The sequence below is a fragment of the Anser brachyrhynchus genome (genome assembly GCF_964034855.1).
Source record: "Anser brachyrhynchus genome assembly, chromosome: 2".
NCBI lineage: Eukaryota > Metazoa > Chordata > Aves > Anseriformes > Anatidae > Anser > Anser brachyrhynchus.
The window spans coordinates 33,212,081-33,226,993 of record NC_137695.1 but is presented as its reverse complement, the minus strand read 5'-3'; positions in this window follow the sequence as shown (position 1 = coordinate 33,226,993).

The following is a 14,913-nucleotide window of genomic DNA, read 5'->3' as shown; positions in this document are numbered from 1 at the left end:
TTATAAGCCTGCAAAGCTGCAGGATATTGAGAAAATAATGCGAAACTAGATAATGGATGAAGTCCTGGTTCCACTAAAGTCATTGGGAAAATTCCTATTGACTTCCCCAGGGTCATCTTCCATCTACAGAACGGTCCCTCATGTATCCTTTCTTGGTGACACCCAAATAAAATGTGCTTTGATAACAAATCAAAACGTGTTTTTGTTTGTTTGTTTGTTTTTCTTTAAGTTACCAGCTCTTTCAACTCAGCGTGGTAGCTGAAATACAAGCTGTGCTCTTCTCTGCATCTTCTATTATTACCTGTCATAAAGAATCCACAATTAGGGTTTAGCTGGCAATTTCATTGCTAATACACAAGGCAGATGAAAATCCAGATTTTTCTTCCTAAACTGTTTTAGCTGTATGTTGCCGATACAGTAGTTGTATTGTGTTGGTGTTGGAATAGTAAGCAAATAGGTAACTCCATTCACACTGGCAGATTAGAAGACCAATGAAATCAGTGGGATGGGCTCCCACCTAGTAGAAAATGCATATACTCCACAATGTTGCTATCATTTAATTTCTACAATCTTGTAGAAGGTTTTACTGCAGCAGCTATTCTAGTGTACATGATCTCTGTGGAGTTTTTCAAGTGACTTCAGTTATAGTAGAACCAAACCTGTAATACTTAAGGCCAGCACCTGCAGACACATACAAGAAGAAGCTGGTATTTTAAAATATTTGTTTCAAGCAAGTGGTATTTTGAAGAACCCAAAGTAGAAGAGAAATATTTATAGATATTGACATTTCTACTGTATCAGTTAGCTGTTGAGAGACTTCTCTTTCATCTGCTGAAGAGTGACAAATAGTTAATGAGAGATGTTGAGTAGGGAACAACTAGGGAACAACATTCTGAGTATAAAGAGAAACTATTTTTCTTTTGTAGGTTGACTAGCACAGCAGGAAATGACCTGCACCTCACTTCTCAGGAGTTTAATCTAGGCAATTTCTTTATACATGGAAAACATTAGTTTTCAAGTTCCATAGAGGGTAGACCTACACCTTCAGCCCTGTAGGTAGTGAAGAAGAGTGGTATAACTCATGGAGGATGTCAGAAATTTGAATGTTCTTCTTGTGAGAAATACTTTCAACTTGATTTCTATCCTGTTGGAACAAAGTCAAATTCAAATGTTTCCATTTGCTACAGATTATCAACATCAAGTTAATAGGTATTATTATACATAGAATAATTTAACATCAATCCACAAAAAATAGAAAGCAAAATTAACAAGAGGGAATAACGGAAATATTGCGCTTTTTAAATTAAAAATGTTTTTGAAATCAAGTCATTTTCATGTGTTCTCTTAAAATAGTTTGACCCAATCTATTTATAGATATTGTTTGATATTGTTTTTTTTTTTTTGTATTACTGCTCAAATAATTGCAAATTGTGATTCATGCTTATACAGCAACACAAAGGACAGAAGCCACAGACATCTATTAAAATAGCCTGTGTCAGAGATTATGCTGTTTTTACTTCATCCTGAGGCATTTTCCTGAGATCTCTTTGAATCTGTTTAATTTGAAGAAATGTTGTTCTGAAGTTAAAATACACTGAATAATAGTTGGTTGTTTTGGAAACTGAATAACAAGCAATAATGTAAACATTTTTTGTCAAGTTACTAATTGTTTTGTTTATTTACATTAAGAAAACAGTATGCCTACAGGCATGTTATGAATTCTAAAGATTATACAGAATTTGCTCTGCCCAGCAGCAAAGATTTTAAATAATAATAATAATAAAATAAATAAAAAACCACTGTAGTTAATGTGAGTTTATTTTCACTTACTTTTTTAAGTGAAAAGCAAAAAAGCTGAAACCAAGATCATTCATTTATTTCGAAACAAGAAAAGGCTCATTTAGTGTCTCTTTAGTAAATTGGAGCCCTTTATTCTGCTTGAAATGAGAGTGGGGGTCAGGGACATAGTCTGTCCTCAAGAGCCAGGATGGTCACCATGAACCATCTCACAAGGAAACCTTGCTTGGATTCAATAAACAGTTGGGGACCTTCATTTTAATGAGGGTACTGTCTTGATGACAGGCTCTGGGCCGAAGCATCATCGTATCTGTTTCATAAAGACAGAATACTATGTCTTGAACTGGCACTACAGAAAATCCTACTGATTCAGACCTGTATATATATTTACTGCCTTCTATGTGAACAAACTGCAGTAGAGTAGGCACAGCAATGACAATTAACAAGAACTAGTCTCTGAGAAGGGCATGCTCTAAATTGGGGGGGCAGGGGGGAAGAGAAAAAAAGGGGGGGCGGGGGGAGGAGGAAAACACATTATTTCTACTTTATAAATGGGAAATTGAATGCAAAAATAATCATCTTGTGAGCTGGTTCACTTGGTTTCAATGTATATATATACCTGAAGGGAGGGTGCAAAGAAGATGGAGCCAGGCTCTTTGGAGCCAGGCTCTTTTCAGCGGTGCCGTGTCAGGACATGAAGCAAGGGGCACAAACTGGAGTAAAAGAGGTTCCATCTAAACATCAGAAAGCACTTCTTTACTGCGCAGGTAATGGAGCACTGAAACAGGTTGTCCAGAGGCGTTGTCTGGAGATGTTGTAAACTTAGTCCTGGGCAACCTGCTCTACGTGTCCATGCTTAAGCAGGGGCATTGGACGAGGTGACCTCTAGAGGTTGGAAACCTGAACCATTCTGTGATTCCCTCTCATAAGCAAACCTGGAAACCTAACCTGCCACTTCTTGACCTCAATCCAATGGCACAGGAAGCCTCTTACTCTGTGCCTCTGAGCTTAAATTATTTGTGGAATAGCTTATTCACTCATTTTAATGTTGTTTTCAGGGGAAAATAGCTTCTTCTTAATAGACTGAGTAACTTACTGAGAAGCATAAATTCCATTTCATATATATACTTAGATGTTTCTATGTTGCTCTGGAAATGCAGGGGTTATACATGAGCATATGGTGTAGAAACAAATTTTTTTCCACAAAAAGTGGTCCTTTTCCTTTACATCTTTTATATCCACTGATGTCAGTCTAATTTCAGTTGCATATTCCTTATAAATAGTAATATAAGGGAATACAAAGTACATCCAGATGGGTCTTCATTTAACTTTAAATGTGATTATGAATTTGGCTTAGTAAATTCATGGTGTATTTCACTAGACTTACAGGTTTTACTCTGGTGAATATTTTCTGATTTTTTTTTTCCAAGTTCTCTTGCCCTGTTTTCTTCTTTATCAATTTTACATAGATAGAGCCATATACAAATAGCTTATCCGACTTTACATGCTAGGAAGATTTTAGAAAAGGCTTTGTTTCAATTCGAAGCAATTAAGAATATCTTTTGTTTGACATGTATGTGGCTAAGTGGGGCAATAACCTTCTTCCCTGTAAGTGGAAATATTCTTCTAATTTAGTAACCAGAATGATGAACATTAAATATTTTAAAGCAATGATAAAGCAGATATAACATAAAAAGACAGTCTCCTGTAAACAACGATGTGTTTTTTCTATATTCTTCAAATTCTGTATCTTGTTTTGTAATCTATATCTACAGTGAGGGCAACCATAAACATAGTACGAATGGCAAGACCATGTATCAGGGACAATGGTTTTCTGTGAGGTAATACAGCTCTGAGAAACAGCTGAGGAATAAAAAGGTGTATGTCATGTGGTAGGCAAAGTTAAAAGTCATAATTATTCTGTAGATAAAACAAGGGTTTGGAAAGCTTTTATTCATATATATTCCCAGAGATTAGCTTCTTGGGTGATATTCATTGGTTCAGCTCCACCAGATTTAAAATAGATTAATATACTCAATATTTAATTTTAAATCTGTTTAAGTCTGTACATGACAGCAATATATTTGTTTGATCTACATTGAATTAGATTTGAGCACATTAGCTATGAACTAATTAAAATACACTCATTTCAGTGATGTGTCTTCTGTTCTTTACAATTTCCAAATACCATAGAATAAACAGAAATCTATGTGTTTATCTCAAGAGTGTTATTGAAGGGAGATGAGGTAGTATGATCATTGGTAAACATTTTTAAGTGGCCCCTCTTTTATTCACTTTTTTTTTGTGTGTGTGTAAAAGTATCTATTTCTAAAATGTTAGCATTTTTCATGTAGGCATCTGTGAAACCATTTGTATTATATCTTAATTTCATTTAAAATAAATTTAAAGCATCTTATTTAAAGAAAATGTGTACATTTAGCATTTTATTTTTAATAGGAAAATACTGATTTGTGGATATTTACTTTAGATTAGCAATTCAATTTTCATACAAATGTACATTAGCAGTTATTTCTAATACACTTGTGTCTATTACAAAAAGCTCATATTGAATGTACTGAAAGGGAAAAAACCTGAAATGAGTGGTATGTCATAAAAAGAGTTTCCACATTTTCATTAATGGTAGTGTTAAAATAGTCAAAAGATGAAAAGCACAGTCAATCACTTCTGGGGGTATTGTTTAAACTGAGATAATTTGGAAGTACAGTGAGGGAAATTATGTTTTTGTGAGAAACAGTCAGTTCAAACCCAGTGAAACAAGAAACACAAAAAGCAAATGGGAAGAAAGTCTTCTGGAGAAGGCTAAGAGTATTTTGCACAAATCAGTGTGCTCTTCTTCCCCTACCAAAGGTGTGATGAAAACGTTCTCTCTCTCCAAGCAGCCCGGTCCCAGTTCTGAAAGAAAATATTATTTCCATGAAGGGAACCCATCAAAGTTTCCATCAGAGGCCACAGCACTCATAGAAACATTTTAAAGAAGGCAAGGGACGTTCTAGGAAGGTTCTTAAATATCTTAACAGTATTATTGTTTTAAGATACTTTTGTTTTCTCTCTACACAAAAAGTTCTGTGGTCCCCACCTCTGGGGTCCTCAGCACAAGAGAAACATGCACCTGTTGGAGTGAGTTCAGAGGAGGGCCATGAAGATCATCAGAAGGCTGGAGCACCTCTCCTATGAAGAGCGGTTGAGAGAGTTAGAGTTGTTCAGTCTGGAGAAGAGAAGGCTATGGGGAGACCTTTTAGTGGCCTTCTAGTACCCAAAGGAGGCTACAGGAAAGCTGAGGAGAGACTCTTTTTCAGAGATTGTAGGGATAGGACAAGGTGTAATGGTTTTAAACTAGAAGAGGATAGATTTAGATTAGATATTAGGAAGAAATTCTTTACTCAGAGGGTGGTGAGGCACTGGAACAGGTTGCCCACAGAAGCTGTGGATGCCCCATCACTGGAAGTGTTCAAGGCCAGGTTGGATGGGGCTTTGAGAAACCAGGTCAAGTGGGAGGTTTCCCTGCCCATAGCAGGGGGGGTGGAACTAGATGGTATTTATAGTCCCTTCCAACCCAAACCATTCTGTGATTCTGTGAAAAATTAAATACCTCAAAAATACCCATGCATTAATATGCATTTTTAAAGTAATTTGGTGTAATTATCATACTGAGATACAACATACAATATCAAAAAATGTATCAGGAACACATGTTGGGGAATGAATTCTGAGTCAGAAACAAAAACCCAGCTCTGCGATTGCCTTTTCAAGACAGAAAGCAGTAAATGAAAGTGAAAATAATATTGCAGTATGACTGGTATTACAATGTTAATGTATTACAGAATCAGTCTTTACAATTAGAAAGTACTCAAGAAAGAAAATACTGCTAGTTGGGAAGGTATGTGATTTTTTTTTTCCTCAGCTACAGTAATTGGTGCCAGATGGATGCAATTTTAAGATCATTATTTGTAATCCTTCCTGTGACCTCAGTATTTTGTCTTGAAACAATTGCAATTAAGATGTTTTTCAGCACTTCTTGCTGAGCTGCATTCTTTTCTTGCTCACCCAGGTTAAAATGCTACTAAATTAATCTTTGTACAATTTAGCTAAGGAATACAGCTCTCCCTTTGTTGACGTGTAGCTATTTTTAACATTAATTAGAAAGAGTCAGAAAGCTGATTAAGAATACAGTATGATTGCACAGATCGTTCACACTTACATGGAAACCTTGGTGCATCTTGTTCCATTACCTGCAGGTGCCAATTCATCTCTTACCTGTGTAAGTAGAGATCTCCTTGCTCAAAGATCAGTAATACACAGGTGATGGGAGATTTTGATGATGCAACCTTGATTCTTTGTCAGATGTGTGTGAACTGATTTGACTGAAATGTTTGGCAGCCAAATGCATGAAGGACCAACCAGCAGTCCAGAGGACTCAAGTTGTGTCTCTAGCGATGAGTGTCTCAGATATCATAGAATCATAGAATCATGGAAGATACTGACCAGGAAGGGATCTGCACAGGACCACACAAAAACCAAAACTTATGTCTGAGAGTGTTGTCCAAATGCTTTTTGGATTCCAGCAGGCCTCATTTGATGACCATTTCCCTGGGGGTCCTGTTCCACTATCTGACCACCCTCTGAGTGCAGAACCTTTCCCTAACACCCAGCCTGACCCTCCCCTGTCCCAGCCCCATGCCATCCCCTCGGGTCCTGTCGCTGTCCCCAGAGAGCAGAGCTCAGTGCCTGCCCCTCCACTCCTCTCATGAGGGAGCTGCAGGCCGCTGTGAGGCTTCCCATCAGCCTGCTCTGCTCTGGACTGAAGAAACCAAGTGACTTCAGCCACTCCACATATGTCTTGCCCTCTAGACCCTCCATCACATTTGTAACCCTCCTTTGGGATCTCTCTGGTATTTTTATGTCCTTCTTATATTGTGGTGCCCCAAACTGCACACAGTACTTGAGGTGAGGTCACACCAGTGCAGAGCAGAGCAGGACAATCTCTTCCCTCGACCGGCTAGCCATGCCATGCCTGATGCAACCCTTCTGGCTGCCAGGGCATGCAGTTGACTCATATTCAACATGCCATGAACCAAAGCCCACAGATCCCTTTCTGTGGGGATGCTTTACAACCTCTCTTTCCCCAGTCTGTACATATATCTAGGGTTGTCCTGTCCCAGGTGCAGAATACAGAGCTTGCTTTTGTTAAATTTCATGAGGTTGGTCATTGCCCAGCCCTTTAACTTGTCAAAACCTCTCTGCAAGGCCTCTCTACCCTCAAGGGAATCAGCAGCTCCTCCTAATTAAGTATCATCCACCTTATTATATGCTTGTTTTTTATGATCTGGAAAGCCAAAATTCTAATTCACAATATTACATTTATCACATATATTCTTATAAAGCCCAGATGTGATCTTATTAGGAAAAAAAAAAAAAGCCAAGGTGTCTTTGGACTCCTTCCACTGCTAACATCAGACACATTTGCATAAACTCCCTAATCCTACAACAGTGATGTAACTGGAAAACATTCCCAGCCAGACAGCAGATCTAGCTGTTGCTGGTAAAAAAATCCTCATTATAGAGAAATTATTAATGAAAAATGGTTTCAGTTTTATAGATGGATATAGCAAGAGTTTAGTTTAGCAAGATACTCTTTGTTGTTTCAGCTGTAAAAGTTATTTGCATATGCTGAACCATTAAGAACCATTATACAGTTATGCCCATTTCAACTTATATGTTGTTCAGTAGAAAGATTTCTTTCAACTAGACAAGGAATTGGATCAGATCTATAGCTCTTAAATAAAAACAGATGTTACAGAATCTAACAATATGCTGGGTGTAGTCCAAGAAAAACTATGATTTCCAGGCATGCTTACAAATCACTCTTTCAACTCAGTGACCTCTGAGTTTACCATTTTTGACTCCTCTTTCACTTTCTCCATACAGTGTTTCCTATAAAAATGATTATTACAGTTTGGCAGAAAAACGGGGTTGATGTAGGCATGTACGGTTGAAGGAAAACTTCTATGTTAACTGGTTATTCCTATTTTTGCCTAACCTTGAAAGAATGGGAATTAGTTTAGTCCCTAAATACTTTCATTTTTAATTTGGATTTTATATATTTTTTCCTATACTCTACCTTGGGCACAAAAATTTAATGACTGTTTTGTAAAAGCATAATGCAAGAAAAGAAAATCCAGTTCCAAATCTCCTCAAGTAACAGCCCAGATCCCACATGCTGAATTACTTTGTTTGACACAATTTAACTTATCAGTGGAAAAAAATTACTCAGTGGGAGACAGATTCTGATGTAATTAAAAAAGTAGGCAAAGGGGAAATAACACTCTCCTTATTCATCTGCAAAACCATCCGAACAGGCTTCAGGTTAATGTTGTTAACAGGGCTCTTCCCAGCTGTTATCTCCTTCATGACTCATCCAAAGAAAATGAGCAGGCAAAGGCTGGAGCCTGGACTTGGACTTTTTCTACAGTATATCAGATGCCAAAAATGGGAGCAGATACCGGGCCTGAGGTCCTCAAGTGCTACTTTCTGTGTTGGCAATAATCCTAGTTACTGCAGCAGCATAAGTCCCTGTTGTGCATTTATTATACAGTCTTTCAGGGCACTTAACATGTGCAGGTTTGTTCTAGCCCTCATTCAGGCCATGCTCCCATTTAAGCAAATATGAGCTTTGTCAATATACATTATGGAGGCTGTTATTCTGATTTTTCAAAGCTTTTGAGTGCATATTTAGTTATACATGTATTAGGCTTATCCTCATTCAGGAAAGTGTTATTCATAAGGAGAATTTTGAACACACAGTAGAGTGCTGAATTGTATTAGGGCTGATATTAGTAAGACACCTTCTAACCTTTATGACTTGAATGCACTGCAGGATTCTAAAAAATGATGGCAAATGTATAATGTACTGATATTCTAGTTGGACACTCACTCCATGGCACTTTAGCTTTGAGAATGCTTTGTTACTGTAAGAAAATATCTTCACGGCATTCAGATTGAAAGAGTTTAATTAAATCTCATTTTAATGGACTTCCGTGGGATATGAAACTTACCCCACAAAGTGAAGGCTAGAGACTGAAAAATGGCAGAATGTCAGATGGGTTATGTAAGTCAAGCAATTCAAAGAGCACTTTAATTTACTATCCTGCAGAGACTGTTTATACATTCTGTTTATACAGCAAGACAGTAATGATGTTATCTCACTTCTGCTTTGTTTTGAACATCCAAGGTTAATGTATTAAAAAAAAAAAAAAAAAAAGAAGAAGAAAAAAAAAGGTGACTAAGTCAGGATTTTTCCCGGACGTTACATGGAATGAATTATTTGGGATAAAGATTTGTGTTCCTTTTTTTTTTTTTTTTTTTTTCTTTTCTTTTCTTTTTCAGATCAGCATGCTTGCTGTTCATCCCAACCAGTAGAACAAATTGGTGGAGACTTTTAGCAAGCGGAGACAACATAAATGTCATTTGGAAGCTGCTCGTTCACAGAGGTCAAGATGAAAATGAGATGCATTCAGAAAATGTCAGTGAGATTCTTGTGGCATAGCTGGTGCTAGAAACTGTATCTGGTAACTTTTGTATGCTCACAGTTAGTATGGTAGTGTGTTACATAAGGTGCAATAACTTCAAGACTGTAGGCAGATTTCAGAAATGATCTGAACAAAATGCTCATTCCATCTGCAGGTTTAATGAATACTGGTTCAAGTATGAGGCACTGCATGTCAATGGCTTTTTCTTTGTGGAGTTGTTATATGCACGCTTTATACTTCTATAACACCTGTCCATAGTTTCACAGCTCCAGCAGTGAAGCAATGAGATGTACTATAGCATTATGGAATAAATTCTCTGATGATTCAAAATGAGATGGAGAAATTCAAAGTTCCTAAGTTACTGTCTTAGTTCAGATCATTTTCTGGGTGACCTTCTAGGCGAGGGTCCTAGATGATAGTTCCTTTCAAATGTAGATCCAGAGATAGTGTGAATATCCTCCTGTCCTGATTTTTTCAGAGCATTAACCTTAAGAGATGTTAAGATGCAGATTGTAATATACACATTAGATGGAGAGCATATGAAGAGTTAAATAAGGACTCATTCCTTCAGTATAAGACCCTGTTCCTGCCTCATCTTAAACATAATAGTTTAAGCCATCAGGTTGCTGGGTGGAACAGATTATTTGGTCAGACATATGTCAGATGAAACAGATGAATGGATCAACATAGATTTCTGTTCCTGGTGATACACAGATTAGGTTGTGCAAGGCAATCTTTGCCCCAAAACTTTTTAACTCACAAGCCCTTACATCAAAATGAAAAGTCATCAGCAAGGTTTTTCTCAGTTCTCTGTTCCATACTATTTGTTCTTTTCCCTTCATGTGGAAAGAACGGCATTATGTGCACCTTCTCTTCCTCTCACCTATTAGAAACATTCATGTAAAGGGTTTGTAGCAAGTCTGTGCATGCTTTCAAGGATAAGCAAGAGACAAGAAGAACCTGCAGTACTTCCAAACACTCTCATTTCTCCTTCATGCGCTATGGAACTGTCCCATCTTCTCTCTCTCACAGTCCCAGCCAACCAAAATAAACACCGATTCCTCCCAAACTGCTTCACTCCTATAAGCACTGCTGACACTTCACATCCCTGTCAGTCCCCAGCAATCCCTCTCTGGCCTTCTTCTCACCCTTCTTCAACAAGATTTGCTGTCACCATCAGCAAATTGCATTTGCTATCACAAAAATAATGACGAAAGTGAGTGGAAAAATGTAACGCTTGCCTACACTGTTAAGAAGACTAGTATTGGCTTTGTTTTCCTTCATTCCTCACAGAAACAAATACAAGAGGCTCCATTAATGTTCTGGCTATTAGCATAAAACAACAGTTCAGTTCAGAATTAGAAGTGGCTGGCCTCCAGCCTTGTCAGTCTCCAGCCCTTCTACTTCTGTACCCCAAAAGAAGATATGTTTAAACCTTTGTTCTCTCCATGGTAGAAATAATTTTTTCTCCATTCTTCTTTAATCTGGAATCCCATGATAATCCCATGGGAATATCATTTTTCCTTACATCTAGATCTTACTCAGCAGGGTACTACCCTAGGTGGATACTATCTCCAGAAACCATTCCCTTAACAGCTTAAATTACTTCCTCTTACTAAGCAGAGACAGCTCCTTTTCAAAGGAAACTGTGCTGACAGGCCACCACCAGAAAGTGGGTACAGTTGAACTCTCCTAGTAAAAAACCTATCCAACCTTTTATAGAAGGTAAATATATTAATAATAATCTGATAAATACATGATGACTTCATATACACAGTGTTGGACTATACAGTTCAAAACAGTTCCTAGAGCAACCAGTTTTCCATTCTGTCCCAGATTCCCAAGTGGGTCACATCTCCTTTAAGTGAATCAGAAGTGAAGGGTCTATAAAGCTCAGCTTCTGGGTTACCCAATATCATTAAATCTACTTTATATTCCCCAGATCTCTATGAAAGCCTGTTTAGCATGGTGCTACTACACCAAGAAATGGGTAGAATTTTTTTTACAAGTATTAAATTCATATTAATAACAGAGGAGTACTTGTTTAATCAGGCATTTCAGTGCTGTATATTATACTCATGAACAGAGCTGCTGGGAGAACATGGCTGTGCACCCAGGCTTTGCACCCAGGGGTCTTCTTTGGAGGGAATTATCTTCTGGGGAGCCACAAATTCACAGTTCCTGGGAAAACTTTAGTATTTTCTAATTAACATACTTTCTTGCTCTTTCCACAGAAACTATATTAATGTAACATCTATTTAACACGACATTGATGTTGGATGAAAGACACCTTCTCAGTTCAGCTACAGACTGTATGTACAATATTAGGCAAATCATTTTTAAGATTCTGTGACTCATAGCCTGGTATGTTACACAGGGGTAAACAATTTCACATGCATTCAATTACTCCTTTGAGCAGTAGCAGGAAAGTTAGAATTTGTGCAGAGTTTTGATCTCTCCTACTGAAGGAAGATCCTTCTGCCATCTAATTAAACTCAAAGAGAACAGGCATTCTCATAGCTGTAGACCACCGGGGGTAGTTAAGACTAAATCCAGGAAAAAGGAGTTTATACACACTTTTAACTTGGGTTACATAGGGGCTATACAATTTTCACTACCAAACCCAGACATGAAAACAGGTGAATTTTTCTAGCCAAATCAATGACTGACAATTCCTCTAATTTCTCTTGAATGAAAACATGTGACAAGTATTTTTAGAATATGCAATCAGACTTTTTTTTTGTCTGTGTGTTATAAGCCAATAACTTAATGACTTGATCCAAGGAAAAAAATTGTGACCTAACAACCTTAACAGCCACATAAGTGCCACAGATACTAGCTTGCCGGGGCTGAGCTACCCATTCAGCAGAAAGATTGTCTGGGTATTGAATTTTAAACAGACAAAATCAATGATGGTCCCTTCTTATCTTCTCCTGATGGGTTTTGTTTCCCGTTTTAGACCAACAGTACTTGCTAATTTAAAGTATGAACAAGCTAAGGAGTAAAATGTATTAAGAGCTGATTTTGCACAAAAACAAGAGGAAATGTTCTAAAGGCTGTTTTGTACACATTTTTAAAGATAGGGTAGAATTGATAGAGCAGGTTTTATAATGAAATCAATGGCCATCTCTCTGTAGAACCCAAGGCAATGTATCACCCCAGACAACTGAAAGCCATTAGAGTGCTGGTCTCCACTGCTTTCACTTCAGTCAAACTTATTTGAAGGGATGAAGGTGACAAATCAGTGTAAAGAGATGGAATATGCAAAGTCAGGGGAAAGAAGAAGGTGCCTGTGAAAAGAAGAGGATTTGCAAGCTGTCATCAAGGTTAACTATTTCCTAAAAGATGTCTTGGTAGCAGTCATTTAGTCAATGTCATTTATTCCAAGATAGATCAACCAATATTCCTTAGGACTAACTAGTAGTGAAAATCCATGAGGTAAATGAGTAATCCAGCTTCAAAAGACACTCACGTGTCTGTTTATTTGCTTAAGAGTGCTACCTTATACTTGCATGTTAGTAAAACCAATGTTTAGGGGGTGAGTACCTCCCCTCTTGGAACTGCACCAACTAAGCAGCCATGGGATGGCTATAGAGTTTCAATTTTATTCACTATTTACCTAAGCTGAATTGAATTTAATAGCCTGAATTCTTATGTAATGCTATAGGCCAAGTTCATAATAAAGATCTTTATAGTATTGGTTTAGAAAAACAAGAAATAACAGAATAAATAAGCTCAATCACTTTAATAAGGTGTATTCAGCTATGCAAACTATAACTCCATGTCATGCTCAAAAGTGATACATAAAGCTGGTTGTTTGCAGTGGATGGAGAGCCTACAACCTTTTTAGGTTGTAGACCATCAGAGCCATATAAAAATCAAAAATAAAAAAATATTTGTACTCTGATTTCTATTTCTTTATTACTAACACTCTGTCATCCAATTGCCATCCCACTGTGTGACTAGAATTTTTTGTCATGAACCATTTTTAAAGCCTCCTATGATAAAAAGAAGTGGAAAAAAATCCTTCAGAGAAGTGAAGAAGAATAAGATTGATGACATTTGTTCATGAATCCAACAGTTTAAATTAAAAGATCCAAAGTCCTCATGATTATAGTTAATTGCACTTTGGAGATGGCACTTCAGTATTTACCTTTTGCAGTTGTAATGAAAACTTGCTTTCACATTGAAAGATATATTTTATTTTATTTTGTTATTTCATCATTATCTTTTTGTTATGGGAAACAAAAATATAGGAAACCTTTTAAATCAGCCAGTTGAGACAGTAAGCAGTTAAATAACCCTGGGAAAGAGTGCCTTAATGCTGCAAAGATGTAAGTATGTGCTAAAACGTATGCGTGAATAGTCCCATGTGTAAAGTTAATTGCCTAGATCAGCACATAATGATGATGCAGCACCATAGTACAAATAAACTAAAGGGATTACATGGACAAAGACTGTATCTTTTAATTTAAAAAATATCATGATTAGAATACTACATTTCCTTCCTGCCTTTATTTGAAAGGGTGCAAAACAGAGATAACTCATGCAGCTCCTCCTGGGCAGTCTTATTAACTCTGACTGAGGTCTTGCTTAGCTCTTCACGTCTCTGCAGTCTGCAGATTAGAAAGCAAGCACCTAGAGCACTTCCTCTCCTGTCATTGGACTCCAGTTTTGTATCCCAGTTGTAATAATTGTCGCTTGAAGTGATCTCCATCTAGGACACACTTTTCACAAGGTCTCTATCCCCCTCATCTTTCTGACAGCTTATTATGACTGAAGTGGAAATGTTACATAAACCAAGTTGTTTATGGAAATCTTATTTCTGTCACATGAGTTCTATCCTGATATGACAGACACTCTATCTGGCTGCAAGTATTAAATATATTCATTATATCTGTCATTATGCAATTCCCCTCTTATCACCACTGGTTTTTATAGTCCTGATAAAATATACTCTGAGCAGTAAAACCATTGCACCTTAGCACACTTTAACGTTCATAACAATCTGACATAATAAGGATACTGTCATTGCAGAAACACCTTCCTACACCCATGTGGGTACTTGAAAATCTGTGCTTTCTCCATCCTCCCACATAAATATAGTAGCTTAGGAACTTTTATGCTGTGCCTTGATTTTTAATGATAAGAGATGTCAGGTACCATTTAAAACATAAGAGATGAAAAGGGGACAATACAGCTTTAACTATAAAGCTGGATTGCTTGATAAGCATGGACTGTGTGTACAGATGTAGTCACCTGTTCTGCTTCTGTGAACTGGGAAAAGTGTGAGAAAATATGAAATAGTTAAAGTTTAAAACTAGAAAACATGGAAAATCTTATCTTAGGACCCCTTTCTTTCCCTCTTAGATACAAATAGAACACAGCTGAGGGTGACTTTGAACACAGCCTATCTGCACTCATGGCAATTAAGTATGCAAGATTTCTATAAATGAGGTCTAAACTCTGGCCTGTATTGGTGAATCTGACCTTCTCAAGTGTGTATAATATACATGTATTGCGTATTCTCCTGCACATTGGTGTTCTATCCCCTCTCATGACGGTGATT